Source organism: Patagioenas fasciata, chromosome 4, assembly GCF_037038585.1.
Source record: "Patagioenas fasciata isolate bPatFas1 chromosome 4, bPatFas1.hap1, whole genome shotgun sequence".
Classification (NCBI taxonomy): Eukaryota; Metazoa; Chordata; class Aves; order Columbiformes; family Columbidae; genus Patagioenas; species Patagioenas fasciata.
The window spans coordinates 2,647,824-2,666,082 of record NC_092523.1 but is presented as its reverse complement, the minus strand read 5'-3'; the positions used below and the strand labels follow the sequence as shown (position 1 = coordinate 2,666,082).

The 18,259-nt window shown below is 47.1% G+C and overlaps 1 long non-coding RNA gene across 1 annotated transcript in view; it reads right to left on the bottom strand.

Annotated features, from left to right (window-relative positions):
* LOC139827961 (uncharacterized) overlaps positions 1–18,259 on the bottom strand; it is a 74,770-nt gene that overhangs the window by 20,284 nt on the left and 36,227 nt on the right. The window contains exon 2 of the long non-coding RNA XR_011739105.1: positions 7,294–7,356. This is a non-coding gene — a long non-coding RNA (uncharacterized lncRNA). The remainder of the gene's footprint in view (positions 1–7,293; positions 7,357–18,259) is intronic.

Below are 18,259 nucleotides of genomic sequence, written 5' to 3'. Positions count from 1 at the left end.
CAACACATGTCGTGTATGGGACATCTCTGCTGTCCCACAGGCCAGGTGTGGGTCAGTTCAGCTGCTACCAGTAGTAAAACCCAAGCCGAATTAGACTCCCCTGACAGTTGTTCTTCTAAGCTCCTGTTTTCAGTGGTTGCAGACGTTGCCAAACTTGAACAGTTCAACCTTAAATTTTTGGCATAGTGGGTATCCAGCCCAGGCTGTGTGGTCTTGGAAAGGTTTAACCAATACACGGCATATACCTCTGACTAGAGAACATCTGTGCTGTTAATTATAACAACAGCAAACCTTCCCACATGGTGTGGGTAGGGATTTCCAGCGTGTTCTTTCTGGGAAGCAGGGAAAAGGGTTGCAGCAGCAACAAGGATGAAGATGCTTTGAAAATACGTAGACTCCGCTTTGCTGCCGGCTCTCGGCACGATGGAAACAGCCGATTTCAGACAGAGCCGGATCCGCTACTGAAAAAGTGAACTCACTTTTACCCTTCCCTCCCACTCCCATCCCCAGGGCATCTCAGCGCCAGCCCGAAATGACAGAACAAATTTCCAAGCCACAGAAAAACCCCCAAAGCACATTGCTAATGTAAAGCAAGATAGTGACTTGCACCCAGCTCAGAACAGAGGGCTGACCCTGCACTCCTCAAAGGGACAATGTCCTTCTCTGCTAAATCTGGGTCCATGCCACCAGCACCCTCATAGAAGGGTGGAGGTTGGCAAAACTACTTCTGATATCATCTGTGCTGCATGGACCACCTGCACGTGGTGGTTGGGAGGGTAAATGGGATGATGCCCCCTTTTTCTTACTGCATTGATAGAAACCCTTGAGGACACAACCATGTTCCACACCCCATGGTTCAGACAACCAGTTGCAATCTCTTTGTGAGGGACCTGGGGGGTTCAGCTGGAGAACAGGAGCTGAGGGGAGACCTTCTGATCTCTGAACTGCCTGAAAGGAGCTTGGAGCCAGGGGGGTCGGGCTCTGCTCCCCAGGAACAAGCGCCAGGAGCAGAGGAAATGGCCTCAAGTTGCGCCAGGGGAGGTTGAGGTTGGATGTGGGGAACAATTTCTTCCCCAAAGGGCTGTGGGGCATTGGAACAGGCTGCCCAGGGCAGTGCTGGAGTCACCATCCCTGGAGGGTTGGACAGACGGACATGAGGTTCTCAGGACATGGGGCAGTGTCAGGGATGGGTTATGTTTGGACTCGATGATCTTGAGGGTCTTTTCCAACCAAAATGATTCTATGATTCTTTGTAAGTCTATGACTCTATTGTTCTGTTCTGTGATCTACTTTCAGTCCATAAAATGGCACAGCCTATTAGAGGTAGCATTTGACTTCTTCCATATCACACATCTCATTACCCTTCACACTTCTACAAAGTGCTGCTAGTGGTCCTACACTACCCAGCCATGCACAAGGCCGTACCAGAAGTTTATAACTGACCTTAACCACAGGGAACGTTACAGCTCCTGTCAAATGAGTCATCTGTTCTTAAAGCTTTTGTTACCAAAATATGGTGCAAGAGTGATTGACGGGAAGCTGGAATCCTTCCCTGGCCCCTTCACACGGTTGCAGTGCGCTTCATCTGCTGCTGCCAGGGAGCATCTCTGGGGCCAAAGGACTGTTCACTCTCCAGGAACATTTATTTCTTAACCTTGCCATAGACACAGAGCCATGGGGCTTTAGCTGCTCCATCAGCAGGAGAGTGTTGGATCACCAGGGAGCAGAACCTGTGTAGATCTGACAACCATGGTATTTTCAAAAAGCAAACCAAACTGTCTCAGTTCCCTAAAGCTCTGGCTCCCCTGCCCTGATCCTGAGTCCTTGTAGCACCACCAGTGCCCACTCAAGCAAAGGCAATATGTGTCTCTTCCTCCGCATCCCAGGCTTGGCTTAACCATGATCCATCTCTTCTCAGAAGAAATAAAAAGCCCAAACAGTCCCTGTACTTCTAAGCCAGAAATAAATACAGCAGATCTAACCCTAGGACCTGTTCCAAGCTCCCTTTGTCACTTCTCTGCTGTGAAACCTTGGGGAAATCCGTCCTTTCCTCCGCTCAGCACCTGCTCTGACAAAGGCAATCCTTGGTTGAGGATTTGGGGCTCTTCTGAATATTCTGTGGTTCTTCTGGGTAAGTCCCCAGGCCCCCCAGAAATGTTGATGAATTTAGCATGACCCCGAGGAATCATTTATATAGATTTTCAGAGATTTACTCAGTGACGGGGCAGATATTGCAACCAGCTGCCCCTGTCTCAAAACTGGCATCTCCTCTACAAGGTCACTGTTGTCCTCCTGAGTGTCTCTGAATACCCCATGTCCCTTTGACACCTTGGCAAGGCTGGAGAAGCAAGTGTGTCCCTTCCCACCTCCTGATCATCTTTCTCTAGCATCTCAATTATTTACCACCATTTATATTCCTCTCCAATTAATTCCTATCCCTCACTTGGTTTCACTTTTTAATTCCCTTCTTTCTTTGTAATAACTTATAGTCTTACTAATTGATCAAGGAACTCAAGGATAGGAGCATTTCTTTAAATAATTCATTTTATTACTGCTCTTAATTTCCCATTCTCTCGCTGTACCGCCTCTCTGATGTAAGCCAGGAGTGGATTTTCTCATTTCAAATCCCCTGCTTGCAGCCACGTTTCAAAAATGTGAGAAGGAAAATTAAAGTAGTGATAATAATAACAGTAATAATAACAACAACAGTGGATAAAGACGAAACTGTAGCAGCCTGAAGACAGTTAAGTGGTCATTAACACTACCAAGTACTGAGAGCTGATGTCGTGCCACGGACTGATCCTGAGTTTCATAAACATGAAACACGTTCTGTTGGACTCTGTAAGAGTATTTATTAAAGCCTCCAGATTTTAAGCACCTGAGCTCTTCTCTATGGTCGAGTCCCCCAGGACCTGATGGTAGAGATTTGGGCCAGTGTTCCCATGTCTCATCCAAGACATGGAAACCAGGAGCTTGCCATTGGGTTTCACTCAATAGAGGGGAACTGGTGACCCTCAACCACATAGTCCTTCTCCAACGCATCATCTTCCTTCAAAATATCTTCTAAATGCCTGCACTGACCTACAAGTCAAGGGACAAACCTCCAGCATGGAAATGCTTGCCATCAACCCACAAATGGAGTGAGATCCAGACCCAAGAAGCTTCTTGCATCTGGCCACAATGCAGAATAAACCTGTCCACAGCTTTTTCAGATGCAGCACCTTTAAACACGTTTCTGCAGCTGTGTTTGAGTGTTGTTGGACATCCTTTTCCCTGCTTCCTCCTGCGAGAGCTACTAGCAGGGTTAATACCTGAGTGGAAAGGAGCCTGGAAACATTTCTGAGAATATCACAGGTACCACTGTTTTTTATGGCTTCTATTATTACGGCCATTATTCTGCTCAAATGTGGTTATTGGCTCATTAGTATTTAAATCAGTTGATAATACAGGGAGAGATATTCCTTCTGACACAGGCTTTACAGCTGGTCTCTGTAGTGTGGAGGTTATAATGGTGCCAGTTGATGCCATTTATGTCAAACAAGCTTTGATTTTTAGCCTGCAGTAGTGATAGAGCAGGGCCATGCAATTTGGTAAGATTAGCATTTTTGCCGTCCACAAAGGGAGGATTACGGAGCTTATTGTGGACGGCGAAAATTAGTTGTGAGGGAGCAACGCCTGCCGTTTTGCTTTCTTTATGGACCATATAGCCCCGTGGCAGTGTCAAGGGAGGAGCAGAGGGGACACGTTTTAAGCAGCTTTGATGGCTGCAGCTTCCCAGCCGCTGCCACTTTTGTAGGCTGGATAATGAGCCAAATTTCACAGTTCACATAGCAAAAAAGATGGGGAAGGTGGCAGGATGTGGAGCAGAGAACAGAAAGTGGGGAGACAGGGTTGTTTGGTGAGGGAAAGATGGGGCGGACAGAGAAGGTGGTTGTCTTCTCCATCCCCACACATCCATACCCTCTATTTGGACACTTGTCTTTGGCTGTTTGCAAGGAGAAAAGCAAGTGATAGAATTACAGATTTCCATGGTCCTTAGAGATCTTGTTAGCGATTTTTCCACCTTTCACACAGACTTTGGAACTTTCAGGCTTTTGCTTTGGAAATAAAAACCAGTCTGGTTTTCTCTACCTGGCAGGTAGTTACAGCCCTGGGTGGCTTCTTACTAAGTGATGAACGCACACGTGCTTATTGGAGATAGATAAAAGTACAGATTAGATGTCTAGCTGTGGGCAAGTCTGTCAGATAACTGGTTTAGTGAGAGGTTTCCTTAAGAGAAGACAGGGACTCTGTAGACTTCATCTAGGAGACATCTCTTGCTGAGTGCCACAACTGCAAATCGCACATTCATGATGTGCTCACAGGATTCAGCATTGCTCCCTATCTACCCTTCCCAAAGCAGACAAAGGACTTGGAAGTTTACCTGGTTTCCAGATGGATATCTGGCCCAGGAGTCCCAAATGTCCCGAGACTGAAGGACAAAACAATGTTGGAAGTCACCCCAGAACTGGAGATCCCCATGTGTCCTCACCAAGAGGAAGACCTCAAAGAGCACAAGGTCTCCTGCACCCTTTGACAAGTAGCAAGATTGTTCCCACACACAGGACAGCCACTGGGACTATAAAGAATTGGTCTTGGAATCAATAGTTGCCTTCAGCAGCATTGGTGTCTCTCATGAAGGCCACTCAGATGATGACCCACTTGTGTGGGGGAGCTTCGGTGTGTTCCTCTCAAAATTTCCATTGCAAGTGGGAGAAAAGCCATGAGTGATGATACTAAACAGAGCCCTCATTTCACTCGGGTGCTACCCAGAATTTCTAGCATGCATTTCTTCTCCTGCCCTGGGGATGAGAAGCATCTCTCCTATATCATGCACAGGGATGGGGCTGGAAAACCAACACCACCACTGTGTTAGAAGGAGGTTTCCTCTATCTCCAGAGTCATTCCCCACAGGATGTATATTCATGGAGGTGCTTGTGTGCAAGCAAAAACCCTGGGAAGGGGCCGGGATCCCACTTGTTGCAGCTATTGAACTACCCACCTGCCCATTAAGCTGAGAATCTACCTCGTTATTGATGTCACATCCCGGCCATTAGCTGCGAGCAGTTCAACAGCACACGTTCTCAGATTCCTCCTCTCCCAGCTGGGGAAAAGAGAGGTGACTGTGTGTAGGGTTAACAGGGGAAAACTGCTCTGTCTTTCCTCCAGTGATGTGACTCCATTAAAGGGAAAAAGAAAGCCAGCAACAAAAATTCAGCCTTTTTTTTTAATTAAAAAAAACCCCTAACTTCAAACTCTTTGTGTAGGTCTTCATTTCAAAACATAAGCTCATTGTTTTGTTGTGCAGCTCTCACTGTGACAACACAAACTCCGTTTCAGCTATCCCAGGACAGCGAGGAGCAGCAGTCTGAATGGGCTATCATCTACTCCTGAAAAACCAGCACTAATAAAACTAATATTAAGGAAAGAAGGCTATATTGCTGCTGCCATCAGAACCTGGAGGCATCGTGGCTTTCCAAGCTTTGACAGCAGAGAGCTGTGCTGCTGTGGTCACAGAGCCACTCGCATGTCCTCATTTTATTCTTGCAGGCAAAGCAGAAGCCACAAATAATCATAATCATGGTGGACGAGGTGGTGTCCAGTCATTGAAAACCCTTCTGGAAAGAGCTTCCACACCGGGAAGGATGACCAGGAGTCTGGGCATCTACCTAAAGATTTGGAAGACGGATCTTCATGTCCCAGCCACCCCACAGTCTTCTTGGATGACCTTGGCCAAACCAGGCACAGCCTGGCAATGGTGTTGAGTAACATCATCCCTCTTGTCTGTGGCCTCTCAGCACCTTACTTTCCTGTTTGTGAACTTGACATGGTGGTCCTCTGATCTCCCAGGGCAAGGGATTTCCCATTTTCTGCCAAGTAAACTTCCCACTCACCCTCTACCTCTCTGCTGGTTTGGTGGCCCTGCCACAGGGGACAGAAAGGACAGCAGACACCACAATAGGAAATCATAGAATCGTAGAATGCGCTGAGTTAGAAGGGACCCACAAGGATCATTGAGTCCAACTCCTGTCCCTGAATAGGACAACCCCAAAATTCACATCATGTATCTGAAAACCAAGACTCAAGAGATGATCCATCTCTTCTCTTGCACCTGAAGCCTGCCCAAAGCAGAAGTCCTCACCTCTTGGAGATGCTTGAGATGGAAGCAAGCACAGCCTTTTCCAAGCACCCTCCCTGCTTTGAAGAGAGGAGCGAACACATCCTGGAGCAGCGGAAGGGTGGCACCAACCTCACACATTCAGCAGCTGTTTTTCCTGAGGCTGGAAGGCAGCTATCCCTCAAAATTAACACTGCATGAATGCCTGCAGTAAGGGTTTTTCGCTACTGAACAATAACAGGATGGGAAAGGAGAAAAGTTAGCTGGATACAAGAGTTTCAAGTGGGGCGTGATGGCAAAGGGGGATTTTCACCTCTCTTCTTAGGTGGGGTTTGGGAATATCCATGTTTAAAACCCTGCTCTGTCACAGGTTTACTGTATGAGCATGGACCTGAGTCTTACAGACAGAACGAGCTCTTGCAGCTTTTGTTCCAGAGCGTGAGACCCATACACTATGCCAGGAGATGTGGGGTGTTTGTCCATCCATGCCATGGAGAGAGCTGGGAGCAGGTCTTGCGGAGAGACCTTCTGAGTGCAGATGTGCCCATGACACCTCTCTCCTGCATCCTGGCTCCAGGTTGAAATAACAGTCAAGTACCTCATTCCAGTTCAGATGTAGTTTGTCCTGCAAGGGTGTCCTGCACCCTGAGGTGGGGCCACCGTCCTCCCTCTCCTACCAGCATAAGGACAAGTTGCTCTCTAGCTACTCTATCATGCAACAAGCACACAGGGTATTTTGATTCAGCCACCCCATGTCAACCTGAGTTTGGGGACAAGCTACTTGGCCAGGCAAGGGGACGAGGAGAAACCCTGTTTCTCTCATGAGGGAGCTGAACCTGAATCATGATTTATGATCCTGCATTATAGTAAAAAATAGACCCTGTTCTCCTTTTCCACAGCAAGTCTGGTGCCAGGATCTCTTTTCTGGGACATTGCAAGGGTCAAAATCATTAGAATGGAATGGAATGGAATGGAATGGAATGGAATGGAATGGAATGGAATGGAATGGAATGGAATGGAATAGAATAGAATAGAATAGAATAGAATAGAATAGAATAGAATAGAATAGAATAGAATAGAATAGAATAGAATAGAATAGAATAGAATAGAATAGAATCATTTCAGTTGGAAAATACCTTTAAGATCATCAAGTCCATGCAACTAGGGTCTGGTTGACTCTGGATCCACAAAGAGTAGCCCTACAGGAAGAAAACAAGGGTCTTGCAGGGTGACTGATGTGACAACAGTTGGCTGGCTTCACTGTAGTTCCCTACAAAGAGATGTTCCCCATCTCCTTGCCATCACCAAACTAATGCTGTAATGAGCGTACGTTGTCCTCGAGGTGCCAGGAGATCTGTGTGAACTCAAGCAGAGGCTGCAGGGTCGTTCTCATGGCAGTTGTGCTGTTTTGCTATGACAGGGAGGGGACAGAAACATCTCTGATGCTCTGGGCTGCACAGAAAACCAGAGCACGAGAATTTCTCTGTGTTCTGTTCTTCAGACTAACGCAAGAGTCTGAAATCTCCTTTTTTTTTTTTTTCCATTTTAATCTGCTGATGTTTTTTCCTTCCCTTCTGAACTCAGCAGAACATGTTCCCCACTTCGCTTCACTGCAGGATCCCAGCCCAACATTTCAAAGCTCTTCCCTCTCTCTGGACAGAGATTTAGCAAACAATATTGATGATCTAAGTTTCTCTCCGAAACGAAAGAGGAATATGCTCCCTGGCGCTCTTGTGTACGGTGTGAAAGCAATCCCTGCAGAGAGGAGTTTGCAAATGAAAAGTGACAAGCACTTCCCACGACGGCATCACTTCCCTAATCGCTTTCGGAGGCGCGGGCAGCAGCCCCCCTTCTGCTTCCCCTACTTGTTCTGCTAGGACAGATGTGACCCCCCAGTCTGCCCATTTCCCGGGCTGGAGGAAGCCAGCAGTATTTTGGGGTCTGAGGGATATTTTTCTGAATACTAGATTTTCCCCCATAAAATCCAAGCTTAGCGATGCTCAGCTTGCTGTCCCCCACACAGCAATGGGGACCCCTCCATGTGAAAAGAGGGGGTTGAATAATCATCATCATCATCCTCATTCCTCCCACCTTCTCCCATAGGTCTCCGAGTCAAACCATGTTGTGTACGGTGTGATAAGCACATATCAAATATGATAACAGGGATTTGGATGAGCAAAATGAATGGCTTGAGAGGATGCTTTCATAGAATCATAGAATGGTTTGGATTGAAAAGGACTTTCAAAGCTCCCCCAGTGCCCCCCCAGCCATGAGCAGGGACATCTTCACCAGCTCAGGTTGCTCAGAGCCCCGTCCAGCCTGGCCTGGGATGTCTCCAGGGATGGTTCATCCACCACCTCTCTGCCCAACCTGGGCCAGGCTCTCACCACCCTCAGGGCCAACAATTCCTTCCTCATGTCCAGCCTCAATGTGTCACCATGAGACTGGATGTGCCTCCACCACCAGGCAGCAGAGACCTTCCCTCTGCCATGGATGGAGGCAATTCTGGGCACGTGGCAGGTAGTGTCCACAGCCACAAACCACGGAGCATCCCCCTAAGAGCCCCACAGGTGAATCGCACTCTCTCTGCAGAGTGAAACCTCACTGCATCAGTCAAAATGCAAAAACAAAAAACACATGCCCAAAGCAAATCAGCAATCCATTTTCAGGTTGGAAACCTATGCATTTTCATAAGAAAGGCTCCTGCTCCTCCTAATTCCTCGTGATTCTATTTGCAGCCTTTTCTATGCTGTGGGAAATAAGCTGCTCCATTTTAATTGGGACAATTGCAGCAATAACTTGTTTAAGGCACATTTGGGTCCACCCAGAGTAAAACCCAAAGAATAGCACAAAATTAAAAACGGAGCATTACCCTTGCCCCTCCTTTCAAATCAGAGAAAAACATATTTTCCAGATGCACAGTGATATTATTTTCCCCTATCTCAAAGGAAAGGTTTCAGTTTCTTGCTTTCCCCCATCATTTTACTTGTAACCACTGCATTTTGCTAAATTTTGCAATGGGGCAGTAGTGGAAAATGAAAAATCAAAACATTCCATGTGACAAAATTATTAAACTGCTACAACTGTTCTACAGCAGAATAATTTTTAAAAGCAGTTGTTCACCCCCCCAAAAAAAACCAAAAAAATCCTGTAAGTGGCTTTTGACCAAATGACTGGAAAATTAGTTCACTGAGAGTTTCACTCAAGCCAAATCTGCATTGTTCCAGCATAATAAACTATTTGACCAAACACCATTTCATGTGCTAGAGTGGTCTCTTTGCTACATATCAATATGAAGGCTTTAAGAAAGAGCGTGCCCAGCTGGATGCACTCTTAATGGGTCAATTTGCTGCTCATTTTCCATTATCGTATGGTATGGGAGACAAGCTTCTCTGTGTTAACTGGGAACCCTGCAGGGACAATGGGTTTCAACGGGTTTTATTCCCCCTGCCATCCCTGAACTTGCCTTTGCCTCCCGTTGCTCCAAGACATCTTTGAGCTCACATCACTGCAGTTACGTTCTCACAGGAGTGTGCGGAGGAGAGGGCTGGTGCATCAGGTCTGGAGGTCTGAAACCTCATTTCACCCCCCAACCAGCCCCATCCATCACCCACTACACTGCAGCATCCACGACCTTCCATGCAATCGACTGCTTCCTGCAAGGAGAAGATAGAACAGCTGCGACCACTGAGATTTTTCCCATAAAAAGGCCAGGGAGCAAACTGAAGGGTTGATGGACAGGGGGACAGGAGGTGAGGTGCAGCCCAGAGGGAGGAATCACAGAATAGCTTGGGCTGGAAAGGACCTTCAAAGCTCCCCCAGTGCCACCCCTGCCATGAGCAGGGACATCTTCACCAGCTCAGGTTGCTCAGAGCCCCGTCCAGCCTGGCCTGGGATGTCTCCAGGGATGGTTCAGCCACCACCTCTCTGCCCAACCTGGGCCAGGCTCTCACCACTGGTGGGGCAGAGCTGAGGAGTGGGGCAGGGGCTTCCCTTGGGGGAGGTATAAGCAGGTCTCATCTCCCACCCAGAGCAGACAGGGTGGGTGAGATGCAGTAAATGAGCTTGTTTGTTTGCCAACAAGCAGGAGCCTTTGATTGCCCACATTTGTAGAGAAAGATAAAGTGAATAAAGTAATGGGTATTTACTCTTCTCCGCCTGCGTACACAACAGAACTGTGTTTCTTTTAATGGCAGCTCTGTTCTAATTGCAGTCATTACCAAAGTGAGACTTTAAGCTCAACACCATCTTTCTATCACTTCTGTATGATGTGCTGCATGTCTGGTCTGCTCAAATATGCCCCTCCTTTGACACGATCTGAGCCACGGTCCAGATAACCCTCCCAAAATGTTTTTTTGGCATCTCCTCCGAAGCCTCCCCAGAGCCAGACATGCTCACAGCTCTGCAGGATCCAAAAGATCCTGGTGATGTTTCATTAATGGAGCTCGTCTACCCACGGATCCAATTTTGTCTGCTCATCAATGCAGTCGGCTTGTCGTGTGAACAGCATATGCCACAGCAGATGGCACGGACTCAATTCCAGCAAACGGCTCTGGAGTGAAATCACTCATCTGCTCTCCCCTGCTTTGGATAGACCAGGGGTGTTGTTGGGAGAGAAGTTTGAGCTGAAAGCAGAGAAGGAGTAACGATGGAATATTAGGTGCACTCTGGGTCAGTATCTCCATGACCTAGACCCTGTGAAGGACCCACAGATAAGGAGCCCCTGATTTTGCACTGCAGCAGGTCACCAGCTGCTGCACCACTCCCAGCAGCCACCAACAATACTTTTTCTCCTGGTCAGACCCACAGAGGAGGATCTTGAGGGCTCACGTAGGAGATGAGGAGGTATTTAAACCCCTGCACTGGACACAAGTTGTGGACATCTCACGGTACTTTCATGTTGCACCTTGTCATCTAGTGGGTTGTCTTCCTTACTTATCTCTGTTCCTGCCTGCCTGTGCCATGTCACCTGGATGTGCCTTGGTGCTTGGGTTGTGCTTTCTCCTTGGTCTTTCCATATCAGAGCAATGAAGCTGGTGAGAGGTCTGGAGCACAAGTCTTATGAAGAGCAGCTGAGGGACTTGTGGGGGTTCAACCTGGAGAACAGGAGCTGAGGGGAGACCTTCTGATCTCTGAACTGCCTGAAAGGAGCTTGGAGCCAGGGGGGTCGGGCTCTGCTCCCCAGGAACAAGCGCCAGGAGCAGAGGAAACAGCCTCAAGTTGCACCAGGGGAGGTTGAGGCTGGATCTGGGGAACAATTTCTTCCCCAAAGGGCTGTGGGGCATTGGAACAGGCTGCCCAGGGCAGTGCTGGAGTCACCATCCCTGGAGGGTTGGACAGACGGACATGAGGTTCACAGGGACATGGGGTAGTGCCAGGGTTGGGTTATGGTTGCACTCAATGATCTTGAGGGGCTCTTCCAACCAAAATCATTCTGTGATTGTATAATTACTCTTCCTGCAGAATTAAAGACTCCCTGTCCATGAGTCCTGTCTGAGATTGGACATTTCAAGAGACATCCCAGTTTCTCTCCCCCTTCTGACTGCTGACTGGGTACCTGTGGAATAGCCTGGGCTCAACAATGCGCAACACTAAATCTTTAAATGCAAGCACGGTCCTATCCAGAGCCCCAAGGGCAGTCTGGCTTTGTTGGTCAGAGGGAAGGATGTTCAGGAGATGGAGAATTTGAAAACAAACTAATCAGCAAAAAGGGCTGGGCCATTGAAATCTCTAAGTGTCCTCCTCGGATGACTGCGTGTGGCTTGGTCCAAACATCTCCTACAATCCAAAGTCATTGTCCGAATAAAACTGGTGTCTGGCATCTGTCACAGGTCTGTAACACCTCTTTGGGTAACCATTGGTGATCTGCCTCCAACCACCTCTGAGTTTCCTCAACCTTCATTTTTAGTGGTGCTTTGCCTCCAGTGCTGAAGGGTGAAGCTGGTTTGGGGATGCACATCTACATATGACCATATTCAGCAAGTGGATGGTCTTTATTTGGAATGTAGTTTCCCAAGTAAAGTTTTCCCATGAAATTTCTCCAGTCATCCATCAGTTAAAGAGCTTGGTCACAGCTTCTATCCATCCCTCCAAGGCTTTCCTGTGATAGAGTCTGTGTGTGCTCCATCCCCAAAAGGCATGTGCAGCGCCACATGAAGCACAAACTCATCCCTGCATCCCATTTTCCACCATGGCTGGTGTGTCTTCAAGCCACTTTATAGTGGGTGAGATTAGCTCAATTCCTGAAAGCATTGTAGATGCAACAGCATGGCATCTGGACCTACCACATCCTGCATATCAGTTGGGTCAGTTAATTCAGGAGCATTCTTACGGTCATGGTTTGAGCCTCTGTCACAGACACCTCCATACCAGTGCACTCTGCAAAGAGCAAAGACAAGCTTGGTTTTGCACAAGGTTCTCCTATAATTCCACTTGGACCTGCAGGAGATTGGACCACCTCCTGCACCCCCAGCTGGTACCTCCATGTGTCAGCTGAGAGAGGAATAAGGATCTTGCTGCTAGAGCAAAGCCTACACAAAGCAAATCACAGTCCTTGAGCGAGATCTGTAGATAAACCTTCCTCTGGTTCCTGGGATTTGTAGATCAGATCATTAACATTCTCCACCATCCCAGTCAAAGATTTGGATGGTGATCAGACAATACTTCAATGCATTCAATTTACCATGCAATTACATTTTAATAAGTTGTGACCCTTGAGGTAGGACCTACCACCTGTCAGCTGAGATCCAGCAGCTGACCTAAGCTCAACCACAGATGGATGTGCTGCAGCTGAGTCGGTGGCAGTGTAGTAAAATACGATCTATAGCAATTGTCCAGCCAGACCCTTGCTGTCTGACCTCAGCAAGCAGTGGGAACCAGCTGCCTCTATTTCCCTTTTGTTATAATAGAGGTCTTATTTCTGGCCTCGTGAAGATGCTGAAGAGCCTTTGGCTCCACTCCCACCAGCCTGGCAGGGAAATAAGGCTCTTTGGGGAAAGGGGAAAGTGAGCAAAAGCAAAACGTTATGTACCCTCATCTCCCCCAGCTCTGAACTGTCCTGAGAACATCTTCAAACTGAGAGACCAGCACTGGCTGCAACCATTAAATAAAAATCCCCAATCCCTGATGACAAATCCCAGGGAGAGTCAAATTCCTTTATGAGACGAGAGGTTTTATGATCACACTGTCTTACTATACCCAGCTCCCCGTAGTGCTATATACATCCTAAGAACCAATTTACTATGTATCACCCTCTGTCTCCAGCAACACTAGGAACAAAACAACTTCTAAATATCCTTCCACAGCCACAGTTGTTGGGTTTTTTTCAGTAAACATTTGCTTAGCGGCATTCAGGGACCCAAACCTTGCAGAAGGGCCAAAGCATCCAGGCATCACAGAGGAGATAAGTGGGTTTTTGTGGTCCTTCCCTGGGAATACAGGCTGAATGGCTCATTTTCTTTGTGATAGAAAAGGATACAGAGTCTCCTGAGTGTGCTGGTACAGCAAGGATTACACGAGGCTTTTGTTTTACTTTTCTCAAGTGGCTTCCATCAGCAGAAGTGAAGAATATTTGGCTTAAATGACTCCTGCAAGGAGATGAACACCTGGAGAGAGGCCTCCTACGCCTTTTTTTTTTTCAGAATATGATTGTTTTGGTATTTTACATGTCTGTTGCTTTTGTTTTTTCTTAAACATGCATAGAACATTATCTCTTCCTTGAGACTGGAGTTAATGCCACCCAGAGCAATAACAGCAGGACTTGATCTAGGCACTGTACTTGGTCAAACACTGGAACCGGCTTCCTGGGGAGGTTGTCAATGCCCCAAGCCTGTCAGTGTTTAAGAGGCATTTGGAAAATGCCCTTAATAACATGTTTTAACTTCTTCTCAGCCCCGAAGTGAGACTAGATTATCACTGTACGTTCCTTCCAACTGAAAAGTCTATGATTCGATTCTATTCTATTCTATTCTATTCTATTCTATTCTATTCTATTCTATTCTATTCTATTCTATTCCTACTCTAGTTCTAATTCTCTTCTGTTCTATTCTGCTCTGTTCTATGCTACTCTGTTCTACTCTAAATCTAACTCTATTCTGCTCTGTTCTGTCCTACTCTAGTTCTAATTCTCTTCTATTCTATTCTGCTCTGTTCTATGCTGCTCTATTCTACTCTAAATCTAACTCTATTCTGCTCTGTTCTGTCCTACTCTATTCCACTCTAATTCAAATTCTAATAATTCTAATTCTATTCTATTCTATATTCTATTCTATTCTATTCTATTCTATTCTATTCTATCCTATCCTATCCTATCCTATTCCATTCCATTCCACTTTTGATTCCCCCTGCAGCTGGGGGATGTTGGGCTGCAATGGCAGTGGCAGCCTCTGCCCCCACTGTTTGGCAGCAGCATCCAGACATGCCCGTGATGGCTGGATCCCTGTTGTTTAAACACCGCACACAAGGTTACAACCCCACTAAGCATATGGTTAATCAGCGTGAATGGAGCATCCTGTAAACGAGGATGCTCTGCCTTGTCACACAGTTCATGGCTCCACTCATCTCCACGTTGCAGCTTTCCAAGGGAGGTGACGGCTGCAAACACATGGAAAGTCTGTCCCTTATGGTGCCAACAGCTTGTGCTTAGGGGAGAACTTCAAGAGGAGTGTGTGTATGTGTGTGGAATGACACCTTTCTGTACAAAAACTCGTCGTTTAGGGACTTTTTAAGCCAGACTGTATTCACTGTGTCACTTTTCATTGCTCTTATGTGTTATTCTCCCCTACATGTCTTCAGCCCAAGAAGCATTGCTGAGTGATTTAGACCCTGGAAACCGTTATGGCAGAACATCTTTGATGTAATCCCTAACTATTGATGCGTAAAGGGTGTTACAACAGGCTCCGGGGGACTGTGGTGGAAGGTAAAGAGGAGGTTTTCCCTTTCCAGGTGCTTAAGGAGAGGATATTTCACCTGGAGTCAAACACGACTGTCCCAAAACACTTTGATGCAGCAAATTCAGTTTGCCTGTGAACAAGCAACAAAGTCAGTGCTGAGAAACGAGGGGAACACCAGCAAAAGCAGGAGCCAGCTGGAAGAGCACCGGAGCTCCCAATGACCCTTTTTTACATCAGGCAGCCCCACATTGTACCTTGCCAGCTAATTTTCCTCAAAAGGGGGACTAACAATGTATGGGGAAAGGGGATTCTTCCTGGGATCTCCTTTGCTGGGAGGGAGCTTCAAGCAGCAAACTCTGAGCTCTTAAAGCAGCCTGGGAAGGATTCATTTCACTTGCCTTTTGTATTCCCTCCCTTTGGCTTTATTTATTTATCTCCCCTTTTCCTTTCTTGTAGCACTTTCAATCTCCTCTTTCTTCGTTTTCTTCCTTTTTTCTAATTCATGCTTTCAAAGACATCCTTGGCAGAGAGAAGGGGGAGAGGGGAGACAACCGCATGGAAATTTCCCTCTTCTTTATTTTCAAGCTTGTTCAGCAAAGAAGCAGGGGTGGGGGAGACAGAAAAAAACACACAGCTCTAAAAACCCTGGAAATGTGCTCCTGCTGGTTTCCTGAATGTCAGGGGAGCGTTATCTGGCCTTGCACACAAGGAAGGAGAACTTGTGCTTTGTGAAGTGTAATAAGGAACACAGAGCCTAATGGAAAAATCATTTGCTTGTGGCATTTAATTAAATATGTAAATTTATGAACAGCCCTGAAATCATCAAATTAAAAGGCAGAGTTGCTGTGAATTTTGATTTGATTTCCTCCATGGGCTTTCCCTCCATCCTCCCCCACTCCCTTTCCCTTTAATCAAAGACGTGGCGTGTGGGGATGGCTGAGTCCCTGCCAGGTCTGTCCTTGGGGTTTCTCCAAGGGTGACGCACACACAAGGTGTTTTTATTCCCTACACATCAGCTGTTGGTCTAAGGAGGTGGTAGATGGGTCCGTGCTTTTTTACTGCAGAGGATCCAGTGCACGGATCATGGAGACACAAGTGGTTTTCACCATCTAGTCATGGAACTCGGTGTGGTGGCGCCATACCCCAAGAGATCCAATACAACAACTGGTCCCTTACAATTTCAGTGTCCACAAACGTGCCCATCCACAAACTCATCCTGCATCTGGAGGACCAACATTGCCTTGTGTTCTCTGCTGTTCCTTGCAGAAAGCACAGCCATGTCACCTCTTACATGATGCACAGCCCCCATGCAGAAGACAACTCTACATTGAGAGGGCTTCAGTCCCTTGCTGTGCTCCAAAATCTACCTTGAACTTGCATCCTGGCGCTATGATTCATCTTATTTAGTGCTACCATGACATCAGGACTCCTGATGGGATGAACCCACAGCTTCACCATTTTCCTACAGAAATTTGGAACCTGTGGCATAGCGTGCATTTCTCTAGGGGCCCATCATTGCTCAGCATGAATCGCTGGCCATCCTCCAAAAAACCACCAACCCTCTTCAGAGCTCGGATACCCAGGGAGGTGACTTAGTGAGACCTGGGCTACCAAACTGGCCCTTTTGACTTGCACCTGACCAGGCAGAATATGGAGTTGCCTCCACCTTCCCATGTCCAGCTCAGCTATTGGGGCTGATGCTTGGACTACAGGGTTTAGGGTGAACAGTTCCATCTGATCCACAAGGGTGAACCCTTGTGAAGTCTCAGCTGGTGTAGTGCATCAAAGACCCATTCTTAGGGCTAACTTAATGAAATCTGTGTTTATTTCTGACCTGTTATCTGCCAAGCAGCTGCAACGAGTGTTCAGGTGACAGCTCACCATGGTCATCAGTCTGTTTTGTAGGGTCTGTCCAGGCAAGAGTGCAGAACTGAATGGGCTCATGTGGGAAACACTAGCAAAAAACAGAGAGGACAGAGCAGCATGGGAGATTAGAGGCATTGTAGGGATAAACAGCAAGTGATAGGATGAGAGGAAATGTCCTCAAGTTGCGCCAGGGGAGGCTGAGGTTGGATCTGGGGAACAATTTATTCCCCAAAGGGCTGTGGGGCATTGGAACAGGCTGCCCAGGGCAGTGCGGGAGTCACCATCCCCGGGGTTTAAAAGACGGGGAGATGAGGTTCTTAGGGACATGGTTTAGTGGTGGACTTGGCAGTGTTGGGTTAACGGTTGGACTTGATGATCTTAAAGGTCTTTTCCAACCAACATGATTCTATGGTTCTATAACAGCAGAGACCCACGGCAGCCAAAAATGAGTACTGAGTTCCAGAGAAAAGAATAGCATAGAAAGGGAATAAACAGGGTCAGAGAAGGTAGAGTTTGTGATGAAAAGGCTGTACATGGATGTTTGTACAAGCCAGCAGTAAGACTGAAGCTGTGTCCATGATGACATGGCCATGGCTTTCTCCATCACAGCAAACCTTGCAGAGGGCACAGAGGTCTAACCCTTTCCATGATTTTTTTACTGAATGCCAACTCTCAGCTGGAGTGGCTGATGTGCCTGTAATGTGGATTCATTCCCCCAAAGACCCCTCCATCACCACAGCAATGCCACCTCTGCATGTGGATTGTGAGCTAGCAATGAGAAAAACCTCAAAATTTGAGCAAGATTTTTTTAAACTACCCCAGTGTTTCATTAAAATACCTTGCCTTTTCACCGAGTGACTGCAAGACATCTCTGCAACAAGTTCATCAGCATCTCCCCCAGCACCAGGCTTTCTTCTCTTGGATTGTAATGACAAACTCAAATCAGGGTCACTTCACAGGGGCCACGCCAGTTTTCCAGGGAGAAAAACTGAGTCACTTGTTTGTCTGTGTATTTAGGCAAAGTCAGACACCTTTTCCTGTCTTCCCAGGCTGCTTTAGATCTGGGATGAACGGGTCTTGAGGCGCAAAATTTGTCTCGATTTGATACCAATAGCTGAGATGTTATGCAAGTACAACCCCCAGAATTAGCGATGCGCCTCACTTTCCACTTATATCTCCTTGCAGAAGATGCTGCGAGCGGATTGCCGACTCCCCAGGTACACCACCGATTACCTGTTCGCTTTATTTATACATCTTTCTGAAGAGGGGAGAATAAATCTGTCATGTGTCATGCAGGGACGCATTTATCCTGCTGAGATTCTGCAGTGATACACTTGGAAAACAG